At 37.3% G+C, this 27,447-nt stretch overlaps 28 non-coding genes across 28 annotated transcripts; all 28 read right to left on the bottom strand.

The window, feature by feature from the left end:
* Positions 1-87: 87 nt before the first annotated feature.
* TRNAR-UCU (transfer RNA arginine (anticodon UCU)) lies at positions 88-178 on the bottom strand. Its single transcript is given in 2 exon segments — positions 88-123; positions 142-178. It is a non-coding gene; the product is annotated as a tRNA-Arg (tRNA).
* Positions 179-505: 327 nt separating this feature from the next.
* On the bottom strand, positions 506-578 carry TRNAK-UUU (transfer RNA lysine (anticodon UUU)). Its single transcript has one exon. It is a non-coding gene; the product is annotated as a tRNA-Lys (tRNA).
* A 1,514-nt stretch (positions 579-2,092) lies between these two features.
* Positions 2,093-2,183, bottom strand: TRNAR-UCU (transfer RNA arginine (anticodon UCU)). The gene is given in 2 exon segments: positions 2,093-2,128; positions 2,147-2,183. It is a non-coding gene; the product is annotated as a tRNA-Arg (tRNA).
* Positions 2,184-2,510: 327 nt separating this feature from the next.
* TRNAK-UUU (transfer RNA lysine (anticodon UUU)) lies at positions 2,511-2,583 on the bottom strand. Its single transcript has one exon. It is a non-coding gene; the product is annotated as a tRNA-Lys (tRNA).
* A 1,514-nt stretch (positions 2,584-4,097) lies between these two features.
* On the bottom strand, positions 4,098-4,188 carry TRNAR-UCU (transfer RNA arginine (anticodon UCU)). The gene is given in 2 exon segments: positions 4,098-4,133; positions 4,152-4,188. It is a non-coding gene; the product is annotated as a tRNA-Arg (tRNA).
* Positions 4,189-4,515: 327 nt separating this feature from the next.
* On the bottom strand, positions 4,516-4,588 carry TRNAK-UUU (transfer RNA lysine (anticodon UUU)). Its single transcript has one exon. It is a non-coding gene; the product is annotated as a tRNA-Lys (tRNA).
* Positions 4,589-6,103: 1,515 nt separating this feature from the next.
* On the bottom strand, positions 6,104-6,194 carry TRNAR-UCU (transfer RNA arginine (anticodon UCU)). The gene is given in 2 exon segments: positions 6,104-6,139; positions 6,158-6,194. It is a non-coding gene; the product is annotated as a tRNA-Arg (tRNA).
* A 327-nt stretch (positions 6,195-6,521) lies between these two features.
* Positions 6,522-6,594, bottom strand: TRNAK-UUU (transfer RNA lysine (anticodon UUU)). Its single transcript has one exon. It is a non-coding gene; the product is annotated as a tRNA-Lys (tRNA).
* Positions 6,595-8,109: 1,515 nt separating this feature from the next.
* Positions 8,110-8,200, bottom strand: TRNAR-UCU (transfer RNA arginine (anticodon UCU)). Its single transcript is given in 2 exon segments — positions 8,110-8,145; positions 8,164-8,200. It is a non-coding gene; the product is annotated as a tRNA-Arg (tRNA).
* A 327-nt stretch (positions 8,201-8,527) lies between these two features.
* On the bottom strand, positions 8,528-8,600 carry TRNAK-UUU (transfer RNA lysine (anticodon UUU)). The gene has a single exon. It is a non-coding gene; the product is annotated as a tRNA-Lys (tRNA).
* A 1,515-nt stretch (positions 8,601-10,115) lies between these two features.
* Positions 10,116-10,206, bottom strand: TRNAR-UCU (transfer RNA arginine (anticodon UCU)). The gene is given in 2 exon segments: positions 10,116-10,151; positions 10,170-10,206. It is a non-coding gene; the product is annotated as a tRNA-Arg (tRNA).
* Positions 10,207-10,533: 327 nt separating this feature from the next.
* On the bottom strand, positions 10,534-10,606 carry TRNAK-UUU (transfer RNA lysine (anticodon UUU)). The gene has a single exon. It is a non-coding gene; the product is annotated as a tRNA-Lys (tRNA).
* Positions 10,607-12,121: 1,515 nt separating this feature from the next.
* TRNAR-UCU (transfer RNA arginine (anticodon UCU)) lies at positions 12,122-12,212 on the bottom strand. Its single transcript is given in 2 exon segments — positions 12,122-12,157; positions 12,176-12,212. It is a non-coding gene; the product is annotated as a tRNA-Arg (tRNA).
* A 327-nt stretch (positions 12,213-12,539) lies between these two features.
* On the bottom strand, positions 12,540-12,612 carry TRNAK-UUU (transfer RNA lysine (anticodon UUU)). Its single transcript has one exon. It is a non-coding gene; the product is annotated as a tRNA-Lys (tRNA).
* Positions 12,613-14,127: 1,515 nt separating this feature from the next.
* On the bottom strand, positions 14,128-14,218 carry TRNAR-UCU (transfer RNA arginine (anticodon UCU)). Its single transcript is given in 2 exon segments — positions 14,128-14,163; positions 14,182-14,218. It is a non-coding gene; the product is annotated as a tRNA-Arg (tRNA).
* Positions 14,219-14,545: 327 nt separating this feature from the next.
* Positions 14,546-14,618, bottom strand: TRNAK-UUU (transfer RNA lysine (anticodon UUU)). Its single transcript has one exon. It is a non-coding gene; the product is annotated as a tRNA-Lys (tRNA).
* Positions 14,619-16,133: 1,515 nt separating this feature from the next.
* TRNAR-UCU (transfer RNA arginine (anticodon UCU)) lies at positions 16,134-16,224 on the bottom strand. Its single transcript is given in 2 exon segments — positions 16,134-16,169; positions 16,188-16,224. It is a non-coding gene; the product is annotated as a tRNA-Arg (tRNA).
* A 327-nt stretch (positions 16,225-16,551) lies between these two features.
* TRNAK-UUU (transfer RNA lysine (anticodon UUU)) lies at positions 16,552-16,624 on the bottom strand. The gene has a single exon. It is a non-coding gene; the product is annotated as a tRNA-Lys (tRNA).
* A 1,514-nt stretch (positions 16,625-18,138) lies between these two features.
* TRNAR-UCU (transfer RNA arginine (anticodon UCU)) lies at positions 18,139-18,229 on the bottom strand. The gene is given in 2 exon segments: positions 18,139-18,174; positions 18,193-18,229. It is a non-coding gene; the product is annotated as a tRNA-Arg (tRNA).
* A 327-nt stretch (positions 18,230-18,556) lies between these two features.
* Positions 18,557-18,629, bottom strand: TRNAK-UUU (transfer RNA lysine (anticodon UUU)). The gene has a single exon. It is a non-coding gene; the product is annotated as a tRNA-Lys (tRNA).
* A 1,514-nt stretch (positions 18,630-20,143) lies between these two features.
* On the bottom strand, positions 20,144-20,234 carry TRNAR-UCU (transfer RNA arginine (anticodon UCU)). Its single transcript is given in 2 exon segments — positions 20,144-20,179; positions 20,198-20,234. It is a non-coding gene; the product is annotated as a tRNA-Arg (tRNA).
* Positions 20,235-20,561: 327 nt separating this feature from the next.
* TRNAK-UUU (transfer RNA lysine (anticodon UUU)) lies at positions 20,562-20,634 on the bottom strand. The gene has a single exon. It is a non-coding gene; the product is annotated as a tRNA-Lys (tRNA).
* Positions 20,635-22,149: 1,515 nt separating this feature from the next.
* On the bottom strand, positions 22,150-22,240 carry TRNAR-UCU (transfer RNA arginine (anticodon UCU)). Its single transcript is given in 2 exon segments — positions 22,150-22,185; positions 22,204-22,240. It is a non-coding gene; the product is annotated as a tRNA-Arg (tRNA).
* A 327-nt stretch (positions 22,241-22,567) lies between these two features.
* Positions 22,568-22,640, bottom strand: TRNAK-UUU (transfer RNA lysine (anticodon UUU)). The gene has a single exon. It is a non-coding gene; the product is annotated as a tRNA-Lys (tRNA).
* Positions 22,641-24,155: 1,515 nt separating this feature from the next.
* On the bottom strand, positions 24,156-24,246 carry TRNAR-UCU (transfer RNA arginine (anticodon UCU)). The gene is given in 2 exon segments: positions 24,156-24,191; positions 24,210-24,246. It is a non-coding gene; the product is annotated as a tRNA-Arg (tRNA).
* A 327-nt stretch (positions 24,247-24,573) lies between these two features.
* On the bottom strand, positions 24,574-24,646 carry TRNAK-UUU (transfer RNA lysine (anticodon UUU)). Its single transcript has one exon. It is a non-coding gene; the product is annotated as a tRNA-Lys (tRNA).
* A 1,515-nt stretch (positions 24,647-26,161) lies between these two features.
* Positions 26,162-26,252, bottom strand: TRNAR-UCU (transfer RNA arginine (anticodon UCU)). Its single transcript is given in 2 exon segments — positions 26,162-26,197; positions 26,216-26,252. It is a non-coding gene; the product is annotated as a tRNA-Arg (tRNA).
* A 327-nt stretch (positions 26,253-26,579) lies between these two features.
* On the bottom strand, positions 26,580-26,652 carry TRNAK-UUU (transfer RNA lysine (anticodon UUU)). Its single transcript has one exon. It is a non-coding gene; the product is annotated as a tRNA-Lys (tRNA).
* Positions 26,653-27,447: the final 795 nt, after the last annotated feature.

Below are 27,447 nucleotides of genomic sequence, written 5' to 3'. Positions count from 1 at the left end.
CTTTCACTGCCCTTTTTGGTGAAGCAGAAGCATGCATGCACTGTTTATTACTCTTTTAAACAGTTATGAAATAAATAGGGATAAAACTGACTCTGGTGGGATTCGAACCCACAACCTTTGAATATCTTTTTTACATTCACCTAGAAGTCCAATGCGCTATCCATTGCGCCACAGAGCCAATACGCTCTGATGAGGTGCAGAGATATTCTGAAATGAAATAATGTTGATCAGCTTTATAAAGTTCATTTGATACTATAACCATGGATTTATTTTGAATATTGAATTGGGGAAATTATATTCACCGTCTCAAGTTACATGATACCTTAGGTAAATCTACGTACGACTTAAGTTTAGTCAAATGGCACATGATATATGAGGCAGATGTGCATTTCACAACTCCATGAAAGACGTTTTTGCAATTTTAGTAATGGAATATCTTATTCGTCATGCAGGGGAACACAAAAAGAGCATCCAATTAGAGTAATTTTTCTTTAAAGGAAGAACCCGCCTGAACAGGGACTTGAACCCTGGACCCTCAGATTAAAAGTCTGATGCTCTACCGACTGAGCTATCCAGGCTCTGCTATACTCTGTCTTAAAATCAGCTAAACAAATGTGGACGTACACTGACCTACACTCTGTGTATTAATATGGTTACATATATTAGCAATCAAATTTGTAGAGTTTAATAACAAATTGATGTTTTAACCCCTTCCATGCTCATGACGAGCTCAGCTCGTCGTGCAGTACACTTGTCGTGTGCTTATGACGAGCTGAGCTCGTCATGAACAATGGATTTACAGATCATTCAGCACAGGAGGAAAATCTCCTGTAGCATTGAAGGTGTTAAGCATTTGAAATTTCAGCAGCACACGTAATCCATTTTAAATCCTGAAATTTGGACTATCTCATTTTCGGCTGACTTAGAAATCATGTGTCTAAAATGACATTGTGAAATCAATAAAGTGCCAAATACTATTACTACCTACTAAATTACATTTTCAGCAGTATCTTTGGGAATTTCCTCTTGGGCATAGATTATGCAATGTTTTCAAAGCAAACAGTCTCTGTTTAAGTAGACTTTCTTTCACTGCCATGTTGGTAAATGTTTCTGGTGATGCAGACGCAGGCATTGCTTGTTACTGTTTCAATTAGTTATAAAATAAGAGGAGGGATAAAATTGACCCAGCTGGTGTTTGAACACAAAGCCTTTGAATGCTTTTGCTACATTCGTCTAGGACTCCAAGCCGCTATCCATTGCACTAGAGATCCGACCTGATTCAACACGGTGATCAGAGATTCACAAATAAAAAGATGACCTATCAGCTGTTGACCAACTTTATCAAGTTAATCGGACACTACCTTATATTTTGAACATTGAATTGGGTAAAAGTTAATCAACAAACTACATGATACAGTTTGGGTAAGTCTTCTTAACCCTTGTCAAAGAATGTAGAAGACAGATGGGTATGTAATGACTTGATTAAGACTTTTTTGAAACATCTCTAATAGGACTCCCCATTCATTGGATCCTGAAAAGAGTATGCAATTGACATACCTTTTCTTTAACCAAGCCGCCTGAACAGGGACTTGAACCCTGGGCCCTCAGATTAAAAGTCTGATGCTCTCCCGACTGAGCTATCCAGGCTCGGAGAGGTCGCTCCACAAAATGACCTTATCAACATTTGAAGTGTCCCAACTATCACTACGTTTCTTAAGATGGTTGCCGGTATTAAGTACTGAATACGCGGAATATAATAATGAATTGGTACTTCAAGCATTTAAAATCTCTTCAGTAAATTTAACCTTATTGTAAGTCCTGAAATTGCTACTATCTCAATTTTTTTTGCTGACTTAGAATTCATATTTTTTTATTGACATTGTAAAATTAAGGAAGGGCCCAAAATCTTACTTCTGAGTAAATTACATTTTCATAAGTACAGCTGCCAATTTCCTCTTCTGCAAAGATTGCGTAACTTGAATAGTATCTATTTAAAATAGACTTCCTTTCACTGCCCTTTTTGGTGAAGCAGAAGCATGCATGCACTGTTTATTACTCTTTTAAACAGTTATGAAATAAATAGGGATAAAACTGACTCTGGTGGGATTCGAACCCACAACCTTTGAATATCTTTTTTACATTCACCTAGAAGTCCAATGCGCTATCCATTGCGCCACAGAGCCAATACGCTCTGATGAGGTGCAGAGATATTCTGAAATGAAATAATGTTGATCAGCTTTATAAAGTTCATTTGATACTATAACCATGGATTTATTTTGAATATTGAATTGGGGAAATTATATTCACCGTCTCAAGTTACATGATACCTTAGGTAAATCTACGTACGACTTAAGTTTAGTCAAATGGCACATGATATATGAGGCAGATGTGCATTTCACAACTCCATGAAAGACGTTTTTGCAATTTTAGTAATGGAATATCTTATTCGTCATGCAGGGGAACACAAAAAGAGCATCCAATTAGAGTAATTTTTCTTTAAAGGAAGAACCCGCCTGAACAGGGACTTGAACCCTGGACCCTCAGATTAAAAGTCTGATGCTCTACCGACTGAGCTATCCAGGCTCTGCTATACTCTGTCTTAAAATCAGCTAAACAAATGTGGACGTACACTGACCTACACTCTGTGTATTAATATGGTTACATATATTAGCAATCAAATTTGTAGAGTTTAATAACAAATTGATGTTTTAACCCCTTCCATGCTCATGACGAGCTCAGCTCGTCGTGCAGTACACTTGTCGTGTGCTTATGACGAGCTGAGCTCGTCATGAACAATGGATTTACAGATCATTCAGCACAGGAGGAAAATCTCCTGTAGCATTGAAGGTGTTAAGCATTTGAAATTTCAGCAGCACACGTAATCCATTTTAAATCCTGAAATTTGGACTATCTCATTTTCGGCTGACTTAGAAATCATGTGTCTAAAATGACATTGTGAAATCAATAAAGTGCCAAATACTATTACTACCTACTAAATTACATTTTCAGCAGTATCTTTGGGAATTTCCTCTTGGGCATAGATTATGCAATGTTTTCAAAGCAAACAGTCTCTGTTTAAGTAGACTTTCTTTCACTGCCATGTTGGTAAATGTTTCTGGTGATGCAGACGCAGGCATTGCTTGTTACTGTTTCAATTAGTTATAAAATAAGAGGAGGGATAAAATTGACCCAGCTGGTGTTTGAACACAAAGCCTTTGAATGCTTTTGCTACATTCGTCTAGGACTCCAAGCCGCTATCCATTGCACTAGAGATCCGACCTGATTCAACACGGTGATCAGAGATTCACAAATAAAAAGATGACCTATCAGCTGTTGACCAACTTTATCAAGTTAATCGGACACTACCTTACATTTTGAACATTGAATTGGGTAAAAGTTAATCAACAAACTACATGATACAGTTTGGGTAAGTCTTCTTAACCCTTGTCAAAGAATGTAGAAGACAGATGGGTATGTAATGACTTGATTAAGACTTTTTTGAAACATCTCTAATAGGACTCCCCATTCATTGGATCCTGAAAAGAGTATGCAATTGACATACCTTTTCTTTAACCAAGCCGCCTGAACAGGGACTTGAACCCTGGGCCCTCAGATTAAAAGTCTGATGCTCTCCCGACTGAGCTATCCAGGCTCGGAGAGGTCGCTCCACAAAATGACCTTATCAACATTTGAAGTGTCCCAACTATCACTACGTTTCTTAAGATGGTTGCCGGTATTAAGTACTGAATACGCGGAATATAATAATGAATTGGTACTTCAAGCATTTGAAATCTCTTCAGTAAATTTAACCTTATTGTAAGTCCTGAAATTGCTACTATCTCAATTTTTTTTGCTGACTTAGAATTCATATGTTTTTATTGACATTGTAAAATTAAGGAAGGGCCCAAAATCTTACTTCTGAGTAAATTACATTTTCATAAGTACAGCTGCCAATTTCCTCTTCTGCAAAGATTGCGTAACTTGAATAGTATCTATTTAAAATAGACTTCCTTTCACTGCCCTTTTTGGTGAAGCAGAAGCATGCATGCACTGTTTATTACTCTTTTAAACAGTTATGAAATAAATAGGGATAAAACTGACTCTGGTGGGATTCGAACCCACAACCTTTGAATATCTTTTTTACATTCACCTAGAAGTCCAATGCGCTATCCATTGCGCCACAGAGCCAATACGCTCTGATGAGGTGCAGAGATATTCTGAAATGAAATAATGTTGATCAGCTTTATAAAGTTCATTTGATACTATAACCATGGATTTATTTTGAATATTGAATTGGGGAAATTATATTCACCGTCTCAAGTTACATGATACCTTAGGTAAATCTACGTACGACTTAAGTTTAGTAAAATGGCACATGATATATGAGGCAGATGTGCATTTCACAACTCCATGAAAGACGTTTTTGCAATTTTAGTAATGGAATATCTTATTCGTCATGCAGGGGAACACAAAAAGAGCATCCAATTAGAGTAATTTTTCTTTAAAGGAAGCACCCGCCTGAACAGGGACTTGAACCCTGGACCCTCAGATTAAAAGTCTGATGCTCTACCGACTGAGCTATCCAGGCTCTGCTATACTCTGTCTTAAAATCAGCTAAACAAATGTGGACGTACACTGACCTACACTCTGTGTATTAATATGGTTACATATATTAGCAATCAAATTTGTAGAGTTTAATAACAAATTGATGTTTTAACCCCTTCCATGCTCATGACGAGCTCAGCTCGTCGTGCAGTACACTTGTCGTGTGCTTATGACGAGCTGAGCTCGTCATGAACAATGGATTTACAGATCATTCAGCACAGGAGGAAAATCTCCTGTAGCATTGAAGGTGTTAAGCATTTGAAATTTCAGCAGCACACGTAATCCATTTTAAATCCTGAAATTTGGACTATCTCATTTTCGGCTGACTTAGAAATCATGTGTCTAAAATGACATTGTGAAATCAATAAAGTGCCAAATACTATTACTACCTACTAAATTACATTTTCAGCAGTATCTTTGGGAATTTCCTCTTGGGCATAGATTATGCAATGTTTTCAAAGCAAACAGTCTCTGTTTCAGTAGACTTTCTTTCACTGCCATGTTGGTAAATGTTTCTGGTGATGCAGACGCAGGCATTGCTTGTTACTGTTTCAATTAGTTATAAAATAAGAGGAGGGATAAAATTGACCCAGCTGGTGTTTGAACACAAAGCCTTTGAATGCTTTTGCTACATTCGTCTAGGACTCCAAGCCGCTATCCATTGCACTAGAGATCCGACCTGATTCAACACGGTGATCAGAGATTCACAAATAAAAAGATGACCTATCAGCTGTTGACCAACTTTATCAAGTTAATCGGACACTACCTTACATTTTGAACATTGAATTGGGTAAAAGTTAATCAACAAACTACATGATACAGTTTGGGTAAGTCTTCTTAACCCTTGTCAAAGAATGTAGAAGACAGATGGGTATGTAATGACTTGATTAAGACTTTTTTGAAACATCTCTAATAGGACTCCCCATTCATTGGATCCTGAAAAGAGTATGCAATTGATATACCTTTTCTTTAACCAAGCCGCCTGAACAGGGACTTGAACCCTGGGCCCTCAGATTAAAAGTCTGATGCTCTCCCGACTGAGCTATCCAGGCTCGGAGAGGTCGCTCCACAAAATGACCTTATCAACATTTGGAAGTGTCCCAACTATCACTACGTTTCTTAAGATGGTTGCCGGTATTAAGTACTGAATACGCGGAATATAATAATGAATTGGTACTTCAAGCATTTGAAATCTCTTCAGTAAATTTAACCTTATTGTAAGTCCTGAAATTGCTACTATCTCAATTTTTTTTGCTGACTTAGAATTCATATGTTTTTATTGACATTGTAAAATTAAGGAAGGGCCCAAAATCTTACTTCTGAGTAAATTACATTTTCATAAGTACAGCTGCCAATTTCCTCTTCTGCAAAGATTGCGTAACTTGAATAGTATCTATTTAAAATAGACTTCCTTTCACTGCCCTTTTTGGTGAAGCAGAAGCATGCATGCACTGTTTATTACTCTTTTAAACAGTTATGAAATAAATAGGGATAAAACTGACTCTGGTGGGATTCGAACCCACAACCTTTGAATATCTTTTTTACATTCACCTAGAAGTCCAATGCGCTATCCATTGCGCCACAGAGCCAATACGCTCTGATGAGGTGCAGAGATATTCTGAAATGAAATAATGTTGATCAGCTTTATAAAGTTCATTTGATACTATAACCATGGATTTATTTTGAATATTGAATTGGGGAAATTATATTCACCGTCTCAAGTTACATGATACCTTAGGTAAATCTACGTACGACTTAAGTTTAGTCAAATGGCACATGATATATGAGGCAGATGTGCATTTCACAACTCCATGAAAGACGTTTTTGCAATTTTAGTAATGGAATATCTTATTCGTCATGCAGGGGAACACAAAAAGAGCATCCAATTAGAGTAATTTTTCTTTAAAGGAAGCACCCGCCTGAACAGGGACTTGAACCCTGGACCCTCAGATTAAAAGTCTGATGCTCTACCGACTGAGCTATCCAGGCTCTGCTATACTCTGTCTTAAAATCAGCTAAACAAATGTGGACGTACACTGACCTACACTCTGTGTATTAATATGGTTACATATATTAGCAATCAAATTTGTAGAGTTTAATAACAAATTGATGTTTTAACCCCTTCCATGCTCATGACGAGCTCAGCTCGTCGTGCAGTACACTTGTCGTGTGCTTATGACGAGCTGAGCTCGTCATGAACAATGGATTTACAGATCATTCAGCACAGGAGGAAAATCTCCTGTAGCATTGAAGGTGTTAAGCATTTGAAATTTCAGCAGCACACGTAATCCATTTTAAATCCTGAAATTTGGACTATCTCATTTTCGGCTGACTTAGAAATCATGTGTCTAAAATGACATTGTGAAATCAATAAAGTGCCAAATACTATTACTACCTACTAAATTACATTTTCAGCAGTATCTTTGGGAATTTCCTCTTGGGCATAGATTATGCAATGTTTTCAAAGCAAACAGTCTCTGTTTAAGTAGACTTTCTTTCACTGCCATGTTGGTAAATGTTTCTGGTGATGCAGACGCAGGCATTGCTTGTTACTGTTTCAATTAGTTATAAAATAAGAGGAGGGATAAAATTGACCCAGCTGGTGTTTGAACACAAAGCCTTTGAATGCTTTTGCTACATTCGTCTAGGACTCCAAGCCGCTATCCATTGCACTAGAGATCCGACCTGATTCAACACGGTGATCAGAGATTCACAAATAAAAAGATGACCTATCAGCTGTTGACCAACTTTATCAAGTTAATCGGACACTACCTTACATTTTGAACATTGAATTGGGTAAAAGATAATCAACAAACTACATGATACAGTTTGGGTAAGTCTTCTTAACCCTTGTCAAAGAATGTAGAAGACAGATGGGTATGTAATGACTTGATTAAGACTTTTTTGAAACATCTCTAATAGGACTCCCCATTCATTGGATCCTGAAAAGAGTATGCAATTGATATACCTTTTCTTTAACCAAGCCGCCTGAACAGGGACTTGAACCCTGGGCCCTCAGATTAAAAGTCTGATGCTCTCCCGACTGAGCTATCCAGGCTCGGAGAGGTCGCTCCACAAAATGACCTTATCAACATTTGGAAGTGTCCCAACTATCACTACGTTTCTTAAGATGGTTGCCGGTATTAAGTACTGAATACGCGGAATATAATAATGAATTGGTACTTCAAGCATTTGAAATCTCTTCAGTAAATTTAACCTTATTGTAAGTCCTGAAATTGCTACTATCTCAATTTTTTTTGCTGACTTAGAATTCATATTTTTTTATTGACATTGTAAAATTAAGGAAGGGCCCAAAATCTTACTTCTGAGTAAATTACATTTTCATAAGTACAGCTGCCAATTTCCTCTTCTGCAAAGATTGCGTAACTTGAATAGTATCTATTTAAAATAGACTTCCTTTCACTGCCCTTTTTGGTGAAGCAGAAGCATGCATGCACTGTTTATTACTCTTTTAAACAGTTATGAAATAAATAGGGATAAAACTGACTCTGGTGGGATTCGAACCCACAACCTTTGAATATCTTTTTTACATTCACCTAGAAGTCCAATGCGCTATCCATTGCGCCACAGAGCCAATACGCTCTGATGAGGTGCAGAGATATTCTGAAATGAAATAATGTTGATCAGCTTTATAAAGTTCATTTGATACTATAACCATGGATTTATTTTGAATATTGAATTGGGGAAATTATATTCACCGTCTCAAGTTACATGATACCTTAGGTAAATCTACGTACGACTTAAGTTTAGTCAAATGGCACATGATATATGAGGCAGATGTGCATTTCACAACTCCATGAAAGACGTTTTTGCAATTTTAGTAATGGAATATCTTATTCGTCATGCAGGGGAACACAAAAAGAGCATCCAATTAGAGTAATTTTTCTTTAAAGGAAGCACCCGCCTGAACAGGGACTTGAACCCTGGACCCTCAGATTAAAAGTCTGATGCTCTACCGACTGAGCTATCCAGGCTCTGCTATACTCTGTCTTAAAATCAGCTAAACAAATGTGGACGTACACTGACCTACACTCTGTGTATTAATATGGTTACATATATTAGCAATCAAATTTGTAGAGTTTAATAACAAATTGATGTTTTAACCCCTTCCATGCTCATGACGAGCTCAGCTCGTCGTGCAGTACACTTGTCGTGTGCTTATGACGAGCTGAGCTCGTCATGAACAATGGATTTACAGATCATTCAGCACAGGAGGAAAATCTCCTGTAGCATTGAAGGTGTTAAGCATTTGAAATTTCAGCAGCACACGTAATCCATTTTAAATCCTGAAATTTGGACTATCTCATTTTCGGCTGACTTAGAAATCATGTGTCTAAAATGACATTGTGAAATCAATAAAGTGCCAAATACTATTACTACCTACTAAATTACATTTTCAGCAGTATCTTTGGGAATTTCCTCTTGGGCATAGATTATGCAATGTTTTCAAAGCAAACAGTCTCTGTTTAAGTAGACTTTCTTTCACTGCCATGTTGGTAAATGTTTCTGGTGATGCAGACGCAGGCATTGCTTGTTACTGTTTCAATTAGTTATAAAATAAGAGGAGGGATAAAATTGACCCAGCTGGTGTTTGAACACAAAGCCTTTGAATGCTTTTGCTACATTCGTCTAGGACTCCAAGCCGCTATCCATTGCACTAGAGATCCGACCTGATTCAACACGGTGATCAGAGATTCACAAATAAAAAGATGACCTATCAGCTGTTGACCAACTTTATCAAGTTAATCGGACACTACCTTACATTTTGAACATTGAATTGGGTAAAAGATAATCAACAAACTACATGATACAGTTTGGGTAAGTCTTCTTAACCCTTGTCAAAGAATGTAGAAGACAGATGGGTATGTAATGACTTGATTAAGACTTTTTTGAAACATCTCTAATAGGACTCCCCATTCATTGGATCCTGAAAAGAGTATGCAATTGATATACCTTTTCTTTAACCAAGCCGCCTGAACAGGGACTTGAACCCTGGGCCCTCAGATTAAAAGTCTGATGCTCTCCCGACTGAGCTATCCAGGCTCGGAGAGGTCGCTCCACAAAATGACCTTATCAACATTTGGAAGTGTCCCAACTATCACTACGTTTCTTAAGATGGTTGCCGGTATTAAGTACTGAATACGCGGAATATAATAATGAATTGGTACTTCAAGCATTTGAAATCTCTTCAGTAAATTTAACCTTATTGTAAGTCCTGAAATTGCTACTATCTCAATTTTTTTTGCTGACTTAGAATTCATATTTTTTTATTGACATTGTAAAATTAAGGAAGGGCCCAAAATCTTACTTCTGAGTAAATTACATTTTCATAAGTACAGCTGCCAATTTCCTCTTCTGCAAAGATTGCGTAACTTGAATAGTATCTATTTAAAATAGACTTCCTTTCACTGCCCTTTTTGGTGAAGCAGAAGCATGCATGCACTGTTTATTACTCTTTTAAACAGTTATGAAATAAATAGGGATAAAACTGACTCTGGTGGGATTCGAACCCACAACCTTTGAATATCTTTTTTACATTCACCTAGAAGTCCAATGCGCTATCCATTGCGCCACAGAGCCAATACGCTCTGATGAGGTGCAGAGATATTCTGAAATGAAATAATGTTGATCAGCTTTATAAAGTTCATTTGATACTATAACCATGGATTTATTTTGAATATTGAATTGGGGAAATTATATTCACCGTCTCAAGTTACATGATACCTTAGGTAAATCTACGTACGACTTAAGTTTAGTAAAATGGCACATGATATATGAGGCAGATGTGCATTTCACAACTCCATGAAAGACGTTTTTGCAATTTTAGTAATGGAATATCTTATTCGTCATGCAGGGGAACACAAAAAGAGCATCCAATTAGAGTAATTTTTCTTTAAAGGAAGCACCCGCCTGAACAGGGACTTGAACCCTGGACCCTCAGATTAAAAGTCTGATGCTCTACCGACTGAGCTATCCAGGCTCTGCTATACTCTGTCTTAAAATCAGCTAAACAAATGTGGACGTACACTGACCTACACTCTGTGTATTAATATGGTTACATATATTAGCAATCAAATTTGTAGAGTTTAATAACAAATTGATGTTTTAACCCCTTCCATGCTCATGACGAGCTCAGCTCGTCGTGCAGTACACTTGTCGTGTGCTTATGACGAGCTGAGCTCGTCATGAACAATGGATTTACAGATCATTCAGCACAGGAGGAAAATCTCCTGTAGCATTGAAGGTGTTAAGCATTTGAAATTTCAGCAGCACACGTAATCCATTTTAAATCCTGAAATTTGGACTATCTCATTTTCGGCTGACTTAGAAATCATGTGTCTAAAATGACATTGTGAAATCAATAAAGTGCCAAATACTATTACTACCTACTAAATTACATTTTCAGCAGTATCTTTGGGAATTTCCTCTTGGGCATAGATTATGCAATGTTTTCAAAGCAAACAGTCTCTGTTTAAGTAGACTTTCTTTCACTGCCATGTTGGTAAATGTTTCTGGTGATGCAGACGCAGGCATTGCTTGTTACTGTTTCAATTAGTTATAAAATAAGAGGAGGGATAAAATTGACCCAGCTGGTGTTTGAACACAAAGCCTTTGAATGCTTTTGCTACATTCGTCTAGGACTCCAAGCCGCTATCCATTGCACTAGAGATCCGACCTGATTCAACACGGTGATCAGAGATTCACAAATAAAAAGATGACCTATCAGCTGTTGACCAACTTTATCAAGTTAATCGGACACTACCTTACATTTTGAACATTGAATTGGGTAAAAGATAATCAACAAACTACATGATACAGTTTGGGTAAGTCTTCTTAACCCTTGTCAAAGAATGTAGAAGACAGATGGGTATGTAATGACTTGATTAAGACTTTTTTGAAACATCTCTAATAGGACTCCCCATTCATTGGATCCTGAAAAGAGTATGCAATTGATATACCTTTTCTTTAACCAAGCCGCCTGAACAGGGACTTGAACCCTGGGCCCTCAGATTAAAAGTCTGATGCTCTCCCGACTGAGCTATCCAGGCTCAGAGAGGTCGCTCCACAAAATGACCTTATCAACATTTGGAAGTGTCCCAACTATCACTACGTTTCTTAAGATGGTTGCCGGTATTAAGTACTGAATACGCGGAATATAATAATGAATTGGTACTTCAAGCATTTGAAATCTCTTCAGTAAATTTAACCTTATTGTAAGTCCTGAAATTGCTACTATCTCAATTTTTTTTGCTGACTTAGAATTCATATGTTTTTATTGACATTGTAAAATTAAGGAAGGGCCCAAAATCTTACTTCTGAGTAAATTACATTTTCATAAGTACAGCTGCCAATTTCCTCTTCTGCAAAGATTGCGTAACTTGAATAGTATCTATTTAAAAGAGACTTCCTTTCACTGCCCTTTTTGGTGAAGCAGAAGCATGCATGCACTGTTTATTACTCTTTTAAACAGTTATGAAATAAATAGGGATAAAACTGACTCTGGTGGGATTCGAACCCACAACCTTTGAATATCTTTTTTACATTCACCTAGAAGTCCAATGCGCTATCCATTGCGCCACAGAGCCAATATGCTCTGATGAGGTGCAGAGATATTCTGAAATGAAATAATGTTGATCAGCTTTATAAAGTTCATTTGATACTATAACCATGGATTTATTTTGAATATTGAATTGGGGAAATTATATTCACCGTCTCAAGTTACATGATACCTTAGGTAAATCTACGTACGACTTAAGTTTAGTCAAATGGCACATGATATATGAGGCAGATGTGCATTTCACAACTCCATGAAAGACGTTTTTGCAATTTTAGTAATGGAATATCTTATTCGTCATGCAGGGTAACACAAAAAGAGCATCCAATTAGAGTAATTTTTCTTTAAAGGAAGCACCCGCCTGAACAGGGACTTGAACCCTGGACCCTCAGATTAAAAGTCTGATGCTCTACCGACTGAGCTATCCAGGCTCTGCTATACTCTGTCTTAAAATCAGCTAAACAAATGTGGACGTACACTGACCTACACTCTGTGTATTAATATGGTTACATATATTAGCAATCAAATTTGTAGAGTTTAATAACAAATTGATGTTTTAACCCCTTCCATGCTCATGACGAGCTCAGCTCGTCGTGCAGTACACTTGTCGTGTGCTTATGACGAGCTGAGCTCGTCATGAACAATGGATTTACAGATCATTCAGCACAGGAGGAAAATCTCCTGTAGCATTGAAGGTGTTAAGCATTTGAAATTTCAGCAGCACACGTAATCCATTTTAAATCCTGAAATTTGGACTATCTCATTTTCGGCTGACTTAGAAATCATGTGTCTAAAATGACATTGTGAAATCAATAAAGTGCCAAATACTATTACTACCTACTAAATTACATTTTCAGCAGTATCTTTGGGAATTTCCTCTTGGGCATAGATTATGCAATGTTTTCAAAGCAAACAGTCTCTGTTTAAGTAGACTTTCTTTCACTGCCATGTTGGTAAATGTTTCTGGTGATGCAGACGCAGGCATTGCTTGTTACTGTTTCAATTAGTTATAAAATAAGAGGAGGGATAAAATTGACCCAGCTGGTGTTTGAACACAAAGCCTTTGAATGCTTTTGCTACATTCGTCTAGGACTCCAAGCCGCTATCCATTGCACTAGAGATCCGACCTGATTCAACACGGTGATCAGAGATTCACAAATAAAAAGATGACCTATCAGCTGTTGACCAACTTTATCAAGTTAATCGGACACTACCTTACATTTTGAACATTGAATTGGGTAAAAGATAATCAACAAACTACATGATACAGTTTGGGTAAGTCTTCTTAACCCTTGTCAAAGAATGTAGAAGACAGATGGGTATGTAATGACTTGATTAAGACTTTTTTGAAACATCTCTAATAGGACTCCCCATTCATTGGATCCTGAAAAGAGTATGCAATTGATATACCTTTTCTTTAACCAAGCCGCCTGAACAGGGACTTGAACCCTGGGCCCTCAGATTAAAAGTCTGATGCTCTCCCGACTGAGCTATCCAGGCTCAGAGAGGTCGCTCCACAAAATGACCTTATCAACATTTGGAAGTGTCCCAACTATCACTACGTTTCTTAAGATGGTTGCCGGTATTAAGTACTGAATACGCGGAATATAATAATGAATTGGTACTTCAAGCATTTGAAATCTCTTCAGTAAATTTAACCTTATTGTAAGTCCTGAAATTGCTACTATCTCAATTTTTTTTGCTGACTTAGAATTCATATGTTTTTATTGACATTGTAAAATTAAGGAAGGGCCCAAAATCTTACTTCTGAGTAAATTACATTTTCATAAGTACAGCTGCCAATTTCCTCTTCTGCAAAGATTGCGTAACTTGAATAGTATCTATTTAAAAGAGACTTCCTTTCACTGCCCTTTTTGGTGAAGCAGAAGCATGCATGCACTGTTTATTACTCTTTTAAACAGTTATGAAATAAATAGGGATAAAACTGACTCTGGTGGGATTCGAACCCACAACCTTTGAATATCTTTTTTACATTCACCTAGAAGTCCAATGCGCTATCCATTGCGCCACAGAGCCAATATGCTCTGATGAGGTGCAGAGATATTCTGAAATGAAATAATGTTGATCAGCTTTATAAAGTTCATTTGATACTATAACCATGGATTTATTTTGAATATTGAATTGGGGAAATTATATTCACCGTCTCAAGTTACATGATACCTTAGGTAAATCTACGTACGACTTAAGTTTAGTCAAATGGCACATGATATATGAGGCAGATGTGCATTTCACAACTCCATGAAAGACGTTTTTGCAATTTTAGTAATGGAATATCTTATTCGTCATGCAGGGTAACACAAAAAGAGCATCCAATTAGAGTAATTTTTCTTTAAAGGAAGCACCCGCCTGAACAGGGACTTGAACCCTGGACCCTCAGATTAAAAGTCTGATGCTCTACCGACTGAGCTATCCAGGCTCTGCTATACTCTGTCTTAAAATCAGCTAAACAAATGTGGACGTACACTGACCTACACTCTGTGTATTAATATGGTTACATATATTAGCAATCAAATTTGTAGAGTTTAATAACAAATTGATGTTTTAACCCCTTCCATGCTCATGACGAGCTCAGCTCGTCGTGCAGTACACTTGTCGTGTGCTTATGACGAGCTGAGCTCGTCATGAACAATGGATTTACAGATCATTCAGCACAGGAGGAAAATCTCCTGTAGCATTGAAGGTGTTAAGCATTTGAAATTTCAGCAGCACACGTAATCCATTTTAAATCCTGAAATTTGGACTATCTCATTTTCGGCTGACTTAGAAATCATGTGTCTAAAATGACATTGTGAAATCAATAAAGTGCCAAATACTATTACTACCTACTAAATTACATTTTCAGCAGTATCTTTGGGAATTTCCTCTTGGGCATAGATTATGCAATGTTTTCAAAGCAAACAGTCTCTGTTTAAGTAGACTTTCTTTCACTGCCATGTTGGTAAATGTTTCTGGTGATGCAGACGCAGGCATTGCTTGTTACTGTTTCAATTAGTTATAAAATAAGAGGAGGGATAAAATTGACCCAGCTGGTGTTTGAACACAAAGCCTTTGAATGCTTTTGCTACATTCGTCTAGGACTCCAAGCCGCTATCCATTGCACTAGAGATCCGACCTGATTCAACACGGTGATCAGAGATTCACAAATAAAAAGATGACCTATCAGCTGTTGACCAACTTTATCAAGTTAATCGGACACTACCTTACATTTTGAACATTGAATTGGGTAAAAGATAATCAACAAACTACATGATACAGTTTGGGTAAGTCTTCTTAACCCTTGTCAAAGAATGTAGAAGACAGATGGGTATGTAATGACTTGATTAAGACTTTTTTGAAACATCTCTAATAGGACTCCCCATTCATTGGATCCTGAAAAGAGTATGCAATTGATATACCTTTTCTTTAACCAAGCCGCCTGAACAGGGACTTGAACCCTGGGCCCTCAGATTAAAAGTCTGATGCTCTCCCGACTGAGCTATCCAGGCTCGGAGAGGTCGCTCCACAAAATGACCTTATCAACATTTGGAAGTGTCCCAACTATCACTACGTTTCTTAAGATGGTTGCCGGTATTAAGTACTGAATACGCGGAATATAATAATGAATTGGTACTTCAAGCATTTGAAATCTCTTCAGTAAATTTAACCTTATTGTAAGTCCTGAAATTGCTACTATCTCAATTTTTTTTGCTGACTTAGAATTCATATTTTTTTATTGACATTGTAAAATTAAGGAAGGGCCCAAAATCTTACTTCTGAGTAAATTACATTTTCATAAGTACAGCTGCCAATTTCCTCTTCTGCAAAGATTGCGTAACTTGAATAGTATCTATTTAAAATAGACTTCCTTTCACTGCCCTTTTTGGTGAAGCAGAAGCATGCATGCACTGTTTATTACTCTTTTAAACAGTTATGAAATAAATAGGGATAAAACTGACTCTGGTGGGATTCGAACCCACAACCTTTGAATATCTTTTTTACATTCACCTAGAAGTCCAATGCGCTATCCATTGCGCCACAGAGCCAATACGCTCTGATGAGGTGCAGAGATATTCTGAAATGAAATAATGTTGATCAGCTTTATAAAGTTCATTTGATACTATAACCATGGATTTATTTTGAATATTGAATTGGGGAAATTATATTCACCGTCTCAAGTTACATGATACCTTAGGTAAATCTACGTACGACTTAAGTTTAGTCAAATGGCACATGATATATGAGGCAGATGTGCATTTCACAACTCCATGAAAGACGTTTTTGCAATTTTAGTAATGGAATATCTTATTCGTCATGCAGGGGAACACAAAAAGAGCATCCAATTAGAGTAATTTTTCTTTAAAGGAAGAACCCGCCTGAACAGGGACTTGAACCCTGGACCCTCAGATTAAAAGTCTGATGCTCTACCGACTGAGCTATCCAGGCTCTGCTATACTCTGTCTTAAAATCAGCTAAACAAATGTGGACGTACACTGACCTACACTCTGTGTATTAATATGGTTACATATATTAGCAATCAAATTTGTAGAGTTTAATAACAAATTGATGTTTTAACCCCTTCCATGCTCATGACGAGCTCAGCTCGTCGTGCAGTACACTTGTCGTGTGCTTATGACGAGCTGAGCTCGTCATGAACAATGGATTTACAGATCATTCAGCACAGGAGGAAAATCTCCTGTAGCATTGAAGGTGTTAAGCATTTGAAATTTCAGCAGCACACGTAATCCATTTTAAATCCTGAAATTTGGACTATCTCATTTTCGGCTGACTTAGAAATCATGTGTCTAAAATGACATTGTGAAATCAATAAAGTGCCAAATACTATTACTACCTACTAAATTACATTTTCAGCAGTATCTTTGGGAATTTCCTCTTGGGCATAGATTATGCAATGTTTTCAAAGCAAACAGTCTCTGTTTAAGTAGACTTTCTTTCACTGCCATGTTGGTAAATGTTTCTGGTGATGCAGACGCAGGCATTGCTTGTTACTGTTTCAATTAGTTATAAAATAAGAGGAGGGATAAAATTGACCCAGCTGGTGTTTGAACACAAAGCCTTTGAATGCTTTTGCTACATTCGTCTAGGACTCCAAGCCGCTATCCATTGCACTAGAGATCCGACCTGATTCAACACGGTGATCAGAGATTCACAAATAAAAAGATGACCTATCAGCTGTTGACCAACTTTATCAAGTTAATCGGACACTACCTTACATTTTGAACATTGAATTGGGTAAAAGTTAATCAACAAACTACATGATACAGTTTGGGTAAGTCTTCTTAACCCTTGTCAAAGAATGTAGAAGACAGATGGGTATGTAATGACTTGATTAAGACTTTTTTGAAACATCTCTAATAGGACTCCCCATTCATTGGATCCTGAAAAGAGTATGCAATTGACATACCTTTTCTTTAACCAAGCCGCCTGAACAGGGACTTGAACCCTGGGCCCTCAGATTAAAAGTCTGATGCTCTCCCGACTGAGCTATCCAGGCTCGGAGAGGTCGCTCCACAAAATGACCTTATCAACATTTGAAGTGTCCCAACTATCACTACGTTTCTTAAGATGGTTGCCGGTATTAAGTACTGAATACGCGGAATATAATAATGAATTGGTACTTCAAGCATTTGAAATCTCTTCAGTAAATTTAACCTTATTGTAAGTCCTGAAATTGCTACTATCTCAATTTTTTTTGCTGACTTAGAATTCATATTTTTTTATTGACATTGTAAAATTAAGGAAGGGCCCAAAATCTTACTTCTGAGTAAATTACATTTTCATAAGTACAGCTGCCAATTTCCTCTTCTGCAAAGATTGCGTAACTTGAATAGTATCTATTTAAAATAGACTTCCTTTCACTGCCCTTTTTGGTGAAGCAGAAGCATGCATGCACTGTTTATTACTCTTTTAAACAGTTATGAAATAAATAGGGATAAAACTGACTCTGGTGGGATTCGAACCCACAACCTTTGAATATCTTTTTTACATTCACCTAGAAGTCCAATGCGCTATCCATTGCGCCACAGAGCCAATACGCTCTGATGAGGTGCAGAGATATTCTGAAATGAAATAATGTTGATCAGCTTTATAAAGTTCATTTGATACTATAACCATGGATTTATTTTGAATATTGAATTGGGGAAATTATATTCACCGTCTCAAGTTACATGATACCTTAGGTAAATCTACGTACGACTTAAGTTTAGTCAAATGGCACATGATATATGAGGCAGATGTGCATTTCACAACTCCATGAAAGACGTTTTTGCAATTTTAGTAATGGAATATCTTATTCGTCATGCAGGGGAACACAAAAAGAGCATCCAATTAGAGTAATTTTTCTTTAAAGGAAGAACCCGCCTGAACAGGGACTTGAACCCTGGACCCTCAGATTAAAAGTCTGATGCTCTACCGACTGAGCTATCCAGGCTCTGCTATACTCTGTCTTAAAATCAGCTAAACAAATGTGGACGTACACTGACCTACACTCTGTGTATTAATATGGTTACATATATTAGCAATCAAATTTGTAGAGTTTAATAACAAATTGATGTTTTAACCCCTTCCATGCTCATGACGAGCTCAGCTCGTCGTGCAGTACACTTGTCGTGTGCTTATGACGAGCTGAGCTCGTCATGAACAATGGATTTACAGATCATTCAGCACAGGAGGAAAATCTCCTGTAGCATTGAAGGTGTTAAGCATTTGAAATTTCAGCAGCACACGTAATCCATTTTAAATCCTGAAATTTGGACTATCTCATTTTCGGCTGACTTAGAAATCATGTGTCTAAAATGACATTGTGAAATCAATAAAGTGCCAAATACTATTACTACCTACTAAATTACATTTTCAGCAGTATCTTTGGGAATTTCCTCTTGGGCATAGATTATGCAATGTTTTCAAAGCAAACAGTCTCTGTTTAAGTAGACTTTCTTTCACTGCCATGTTGGTAAATGTTTCTGGTGATGCAGACGCAGGCATTGCTTGTTACTGTTTCAATTAGTTATAAAATAAGAGGAGGGATAAAATTGACCCAGCTGGTGTTTGAACACAAAGCCTTTGAATGCTTTTGCTACATTCGTCTAGGACTCCAAGCCGCTATCCATTGCACTAGAGATCCGACCTGATTCAACACGGTGATCAGAGATTCACAAATAAAAAGATGACCTATCAGCTGTTGACCAACTTTATCAAGTTAATCGGACACTACCTTACATTTTGAACATTGAATTGGGTAAAAGTTAATCAACAAACTACATGATACAGTTTGGGTAAGTCTTCTTAACCCTTGTCAAAGAATGTAGAAGACAGATGGGTATGTAATGACTTGATTAAGACTTTTTTGAAACATCTCTAATAGGACTCCCCATTCATTGGATCCTGAAAAGAGTATGCAATTGACATACCTTTTCTTTAACCAAGCCGCCTGAACAGGGACTTGAACCCTGGGCCCTCAGATTAAAAGTCTGATGCTCTCCCGACTGAGCTATCCAGGCTCGGAGAGGTCGCTCCACAAAATGACCTTATCAACATTTGAAGTGTCCCAACTATCACTACGTTTCTTAAGATGGTTGCCGGTATTAAGTACTGAATACGCGGAATATAATAATGAATTGGTACTTCAAGCATTTGAAATCTCTTCAGTAAATTTAACCTTATTGTAAGTCCTGAAATTGCTACTATCTCAATTTTTTTTGCTGACTTAGAATTCATATGTTTTTATTGACATTGTAAAATTAAGGAAGGGCCCAAAATCTTACTTCTGAGTAAATTACATTTTCATAAGTACAGCTGCCAATTTCCTCTTCTGCAAAGATTGCGTAACTTGAATAGTATCTATTTAAAATAGACTTCCTTTCACTGCCCTTTTTGGTGAAGCAGAAGCATGCATGCACTGTTTATTACTCTTTTAAACAGTTATGAAATAAATAGGGATAAAACTGACTCTGGTGGGATTCGAACCCACAACCTTTGAATATCTTTTTTACATTCACCTAGAAGTCCAATGCGCTATCCATTGCGCCACAGAGCCAATACGCTCTGATGAGGTGCAGAGATATTCTGAAATGAAATAATGTTGATCAGCTTTATAAAGTTCATTTGATACTATAACCATGGATTTATTTTGAATATTGAATTGGGGAAATTATATTCACCGTCTCAAGTTACATGATACCTTAGGTAAATCTACGTACGACTTAAGTTTAGTAAAATGGCACATGATATATGAGGCAGATGTGCATTTCACAACTCCATGAAAGACGTTTTTGCAATTTTAGTAATGGAATATCTTATTCGTCATGCAGGGGAACACAAAAAGAGCATCCAATTAGAGTAATTTTTCTTTAAAGGAAGCACCCGCCTGAACAGGGACTTGAACCCTGGACCCTCAGATTAAAAGTCTGATGCTCTACCGACTGAGCTATCCAGGCTCTGCTATACTCTGTCTTAAAATCAGCTAAACAAATGTGGACGTACACTGACCTACACTCTGTGTATTAATATGGTTACATATATTAGCAATCAAATTTGTAGAGTTTAATAACAAATTGATGTTTTAACCCCTTCCATGCTCATGACGAGCTCAGCTCGTCGTGCAGTACACTTGTCGTGTGCTTATGACGAGCTGAGCTCGTCATGAACAATGGATTTACAGATCATTCAGCACAGGAGGAAAATCTCCTGTAGCATTGAAGGTGTTAAGCATTTGAAATTTCAGCAGCACACGTAATCCATTTTAAATCCTGAAATTTGGACTATCTCATTTTCGGCTGACTTAGAAATCATGTGTCTAAAATGACATTGTGAAATCAATAAAGTGCCAAATACTATTACTACCTACTAAATTACATTTTCAGCAGTATCTTTGGGAATTTCCTCTTGGGCATAGATTATGCAATGTTTTCAAAGCAAACAGTCTCTGTTTCAGTAGACTTTCTTTCACTGCCATGTTGGTAAATGTTTCTGGTGATGCAGACGCAGGCATTGCTTGTTACTGTTTCAATTAGTTATAAAATAAGAGGAGGGATAAAATTGACCCAGCTGGTGTTTGAACACAAAGCCTTTGAATGCTTTTGCTACATTCGTCTAGGACTCCAAGCCGCTATCCATTGCACTAGAGATCCGACCTGATTCAACACGGTGATCAGAGATTCACAAATAAAAAGATGACCTATCAGCTGTTGACCAACTTTATCAAGTTAATCGGACACTACCTTACATTTTGAACATTGAATTGGGTAAAAGTTAATCAACAAACTACATGATACAGTTTGGGTAAGTCTTCTTAACCCTTGTCAAAGAATGTAGAAGACAGATGGGTATGTAATGACTTGATTAAGACTTTTTTGAAACATCTCTAATAGGACTCCCCATTCATTGGATCCTGAAAAGAGTATGCAATTGATATACCTTTTCTTTAACCAAGCCGCCTGAACAGGGACTTGAACCCTGGGCCCTCAGATTAAAAGTCTGATGCTCTCCCGACTGAGCTATCCAGGCTCGGAGAGGTCGCTCCACAAAATGACCTTATCAACATTTGGAAGTGTCCCAACTATCACTACGTTTCTTAAGATGGTTGCCGGTATTAAGTACTGAATACGCGGAATATAATAATGAATTGGTACTTCAAGCATTTGAAATCTCTTCAGTAAATTTAACCTTATTGTAAGTCCTGAAATTGCTACTATCTCAATTTTTTTTGCTGACTTAGAATTCATATGTTTTTATTTACATTGTAAAATTAAGGAAGGGCCCAAAATCTTACTTCTGAGTAAATTACATTTTCATAAGTACAGCTGCCAATTTCCTCTTCTGCAAAGATTGCGTAACTTGAATAGTATCTATTTAAAATAGACTTCCTTTCACTGCCCTTTTTGGTGAAGCAGAAGCATGCATGCACTGTTTATTACTCTTTTAAACAGTTATGAAATAAATAGGGATAAAACTGACTCTGGTGGGATTCGAACCCACAACCTTTGAATATCTTTTTTACATTCACCTAGAAGTCCAATGCGCTATCCATTGCGCCACAGAGCCAATACGCTCTGATGAGGTGCAGAGATATTCTGAAATGAAATAATGTTGATCAGCTTTATAAAGTTCATTTGATACTATAACCATGGATTTATTTTGAATATTGAATTGGGGAAATTATATTCACCGTCTCAAGTTACATGATACCTTAGGTAAATCTACGTACGACTTAAGTTTAGTCAAATGGCACATGATATATGAGGCAGATGTGCATTTCACAACTCCATGAAAGACGTTTTTGCAATTTTAGTAATGGAATATCTTATTCGTCATGCAGGGGAACACAAAAAGAGCATCCAATTAGAGTAATTTTTCTTTAAAGGAAGCACCCGCCTGAACAGGGACTTGAACCCTGGACCCTCAGATTAAAAGTCTGATGCTCTACCGACTGAGCTATCCAGGCTCTGCTATACTCTGTCTTAAAATCAGCTAAACAAATGTGGACGTACACTGACCTACACTCTGTGTATTAATATGGTTACATATATTAGCAATCAAATTTGTAGAGTTTAATAACAAATTGATGTTTTAACCCCTTCCATGCTCATGACGAGCTCAGCTCGTCGTGCAGTACACTTGTCGTGTGCTTATGACGAGCTGAGCTCGTCATGAACAATGGATTTACAGATCATTCAGCACAGGAGGAAAATCTCCTGTAGCATTGAAGGTGTTAAGCATTTGAAATTTCAGCAGCACACGTAATCCATTTTAAATCCTGAAATTTGGACTATCTCATTTTCGGCTGACTTAGAAATCATGTGTCTAAAATGACATTGTGAAATCAATAAAGTGCCAAATACTATTACTACCTACTAAATTACATTTTCAGCAGTATCTTTGGGAATTTCCTCTTGGGCATAGATTATGCAATGTTTTCAAAGCAAACAGTCTCTGTTTAAGTAGACTTTCTTTCACTGCCATGTTGGTAAATGTTTCTGGTGATGCAGACGCAGGCATTGCTTGTTACTGTTTCAATTAGTTATAAAATAAGAGGAGGGATAAAATTGACCCAGCTGGTGTTTGAACACAAAGCCTTTGAATGCTTTTGCTACATTCGTCTAGGACTCCAAGCCGCTATCCATTGCACTAGAGATCCGACCTGATTCAACACGGTGATCAGAGATTCACAAATAAAAAGATGACCTATCAGCTGTTGACCAACTTTATCAAGTTAATCGGACACTACCTTACATTTTGAACATTGAATTGGGTAAAAGATAATCAACAAACTACATGATACAGTTTGGGTAAGTCTTCTTAACCCTTGTCAAAGAATGTAGAAGACAGATGGGTATGTAATGACTTGATTAAGACTTTTTTGAAACATCTCTAATAGGACTCCCCATTCATTGGATCCTGAAAAGAGTATGCAATTGATATACCTTTTCTTTAACCAAGCCGCCTGAACAGGGACTTGAACCCTGGGCCCTCAGATTAAAAGTCTGATGCTCTCCCGACTGAGCTATCCAGGCTCGGAGAGGTCGCTCCACAAAATGACCTTATCAACATTTGGAAGTGTCCCAACTATCACTACGTTTCTTAAGATGGTTGCCGGTATTAAGTACTGAATACGCGGAATATAATAATGAATTGGTACTTCAAGCATTTGAAATCTCTTCAGTAAATTTAACCTTATTGTAAGTCCTGAAATTGCTACTATCTCAATTTTTTTTGCTGACTTAGAATTCATATTTTTTTATTGACATTGTAAAATTAAGGAAGGGCCCAAAATCTTACTTCTGAGTAAATTACATTTTCATAAGTACAGCTGCCAATTTCCTCTTCTGCAAAGATTGCGTAACTTGAATAGTATCTATTTAAAATAGACTTCCTTTCACTGCCCTTTTTGGTGAAGCAGAAGCATGCATGCACTGTTTATTACTCTTTTAAACAGTTATGAAATAAATAGGGATAAAACTGACTCTGGTGGGATTCGAACCCACAACCTTTGAATATCTTTTTTACATTCACCTAGAAGTCCAATGCGCTATCCATTGCGCCACAGAGCCAATACGCTCTGATGAGGTGCAGAGATATTCTGAAATGAAATAATGTTGATCAGCTTTATAAAGTTCATTTGATACTATAACCATGGATTTATTTTGAATATTGAATTGGGGAAATTATATTCACCGTCTCAAGTTACATGATACCTTAGGTAAATCTACGTACGACTTAAGTTTAGTCAAATGGCACATGATATATGAGGCAGATGTGCATTTCACAACTCCATGAAAGACGTTTTTGCAATTTTAGTAATGGAATATCTTATTCGTCATGCAGGGGAACACAAAAAGAGCATCCAATTAGAGTAATTTTTCTTTAAAGGAAGCACCCGCCTGAACAGGGACTTGAACCCTGGACCCTCAGATTAAAAGTCTGATGCTCTACCGACTGAGCTATCCAGGCTCTGCTATACTCTGTCTTAAAATCAGCTAAACAAATGTGGACGTACACTGACCTACACTCTGTGTATTAATATGGTTACATATATTAGCAATCAAATTTGTAGAGTTTAATAACAAATTGATGTTTTAACCCCTTCCATGCTCATGACGAGCTCAGCTCGTCGTGCAGTACACTTGTCGTGTGCTTATGACGAGCTGAGCTCGTCATGAACAATGGATTTACAGATCATTCAGCACAGGAGGAAAATCTCCTGTAGCATTGAAGGTGTTAAGCATTTGAAATTTCAGCAGCACACGTAATCCATTTTAAATCCTGAAATTTGGACTATCTCATTTTCGGCTGACTTAGAAATCATGTGTCTAAAATGACATTGTGAAATCAATAAAGTGCCAAATACTATTACTACCTACTAAATTACATTTTCAGCAGTATCTTTGGGAATTTCCTCTTGGGCATAGATTATGCAATGTTTTCAAAGCAAACAGTCTCTGTTTAAGTAGACTTTCTTTCACTGCCATGTTGGTAAATGTTTCTGGTGATGCAGACGCAGGCATTGCTTGTTACTGTTTCAATTAGTTATAAAATAAGAGGAGGGATAAAATTGACCCAGCTGGTGTTTGAACACAAAGCCTTTGAATGCTTTTGCTACATTCGTCTAGGACTCCAAGCCGCTATCCATTGCACTAGAGATCCGACCTGATTCAACACGGTGATCAGAGATTCACAAATAAAAAGATGACCTATCAGCTGTTGACCAACTTTATCAAGTTAATCGGACACTACCTTACATTTTGAACATTGAATTGGGTAAAAGTTAATCAACAAACTACATGATACAGTTTGGGTAAGTCTTCTTAACCCTTGTCAAAGAATGTAGAAGACAGATGGGTATGTAATGACTTGATTAAGACTTTTTTGAAACATCTCTAATAGGACTCCCCATTCATTGGATCCTGAAAAGAGTATGCAATTGATATACCTTTTCTTTAACCAAGCCGCCTGAACAGGGACTTGAACCCTGGGCCCTCAGATTAAAAGTCTGATGCTCTCCCGACTGAGCTATCCAGGCTCGGAGAGGTCGCTCCACAAAATGACCTTATCAACATTTGGAAGTGTCCCAACTATCACTACGTTTCTTAAGATGGTTGCCGGTATTAAGTACTGAATACGCGGAATATAATAATGAATTGGTACTTCAAGCATTTGAAATCTCTTCAGTAAATTTAACCTTATTGTAAGTCCTGAAATTGCTACTATCTCAATTTTTTTTGCTGACTTAGAATTCATATGTTTTTATTGACATTGTAAAATTAAGGAAGGGCCCAAAATCTTACTTCTGAGTAAATTACATTTTCATAAGTACAGCTGCCAATTTCCTCTTCTGCAAAGATTGCGTAACTTGAATAGTATCTATTTAAAATAGACTTCCTTTCACTGCCCTTTTTGGTGAAGCAGAAGCATGCATGCACTGTTTATTACTCTTTTAAACAGTTATGAAATAAATAGGGATAAAACTGACTCTGGTGGGATTCGAACCCACAACCTTTGAATATCTTTTTTACATTCACCTAGAAGTCCAATGCGCTATCCATTGCGCCACAGAGCCAATACGCTCTGATGAGGTGCAGAGATATTCTGAAATGAAATAATGTTGATCAGCTTTATAAAGTTCATTTGATACTATAACCATGGATTTATTTTGAATATTGAATTGGGGAAATTATATTCACCGTCTCAAGTTACATGATACCTTAGGTAAATCTACGTACGACTTAAGTTTAGTCAAATGGCACATGATATATGAGGCAGATGTGCATTTCACAACTCCATGAAAGACGTTTTTGCAATTTTAGTAATGGAATATCTTATTCGTCATGCAGGGGAACACAAAAAGAGCATCCAATTAGAGTAATTTTTCTTTAAAGGAAGCACCCGCCTGAACAGGGACTTGAACCCTGGACCCTCAGATTAAAAGTCTGATGCTCTACCGACTGAGCTATCCAGGCTCTGCTATACTCTGTCTTAAAATCAGCTAAACAAATGTGGACGTACACTGACCTACACTCTGTGTATTAATATGGTTACATATATTAGCAATCAAATTTGTAGAGTTTAATAACAAATTGATGTTTTAACCCCTTCCATGCTCATGACGAGCTCAGCTCGTCGTGCAGTACACTTGTCGTGTGCTTATGACGAGCTGAGCTCGTCATGAACAATGGATTTACAGATCATTCAGCACAGGAGGAAAATCTCCTGTAGCATTGAAGGTGTTAAGCATTTGAAATTTCAGCAGCACACGTAATCCATTTTAAATCCTGAAATTTGGACTATCTCATTTTCGGCTGACTTAGAAATCATGTGTCTAAAATGACATTGTGAAATCAATAAAGTGCCAAATACTATTACTACCTACTAAATTACATTTTCAGCAGTATCTTTGGGAATTTCCTCTTGGGCATAGATTATGCAATGTTTTCAAAGCAAACAGTCTCTGTTTAAGTAGACTTTCTTTCACTGCCATGTTGGTAAATGTTTCTGGTGATGCAGACGCAGGCATTGCTTGTTACTGTTTCAATTAGTTATAAAATAAGAGGAGGGATAAAATTGACCCAGCTGGTGTTTGAACACAAAGCCTTTGAATGCTTTTGCTACATTCGTCTAGGACTCCAAGCCGCTATCCATTGCACTAGAGATCCGACCTGATTCAACACGGTGATCAGAGATTCACAAATAAAAAGATGACCTATCAGCTGTTGACCAACTTTATCAAGTTAATCGGACACTACCTTACATTTTGA

Source organism: Lissotriton helveticus, chromosome 1_1 (genome assembly GCF_964261635.1).
Source record: "Lissotriton helveticus chromosome 1_1, aLisHel1.1, whole genome shotgun sequence".
NCBI lineage: Eukaryota > Metazoa > Chordata > Amphibia > Caudata > Salamandridae > Lissotriton > Lissotriton helveticus.
This window is presented reverse-complemented; position numbering and strand designations above follow the sequence as displayed.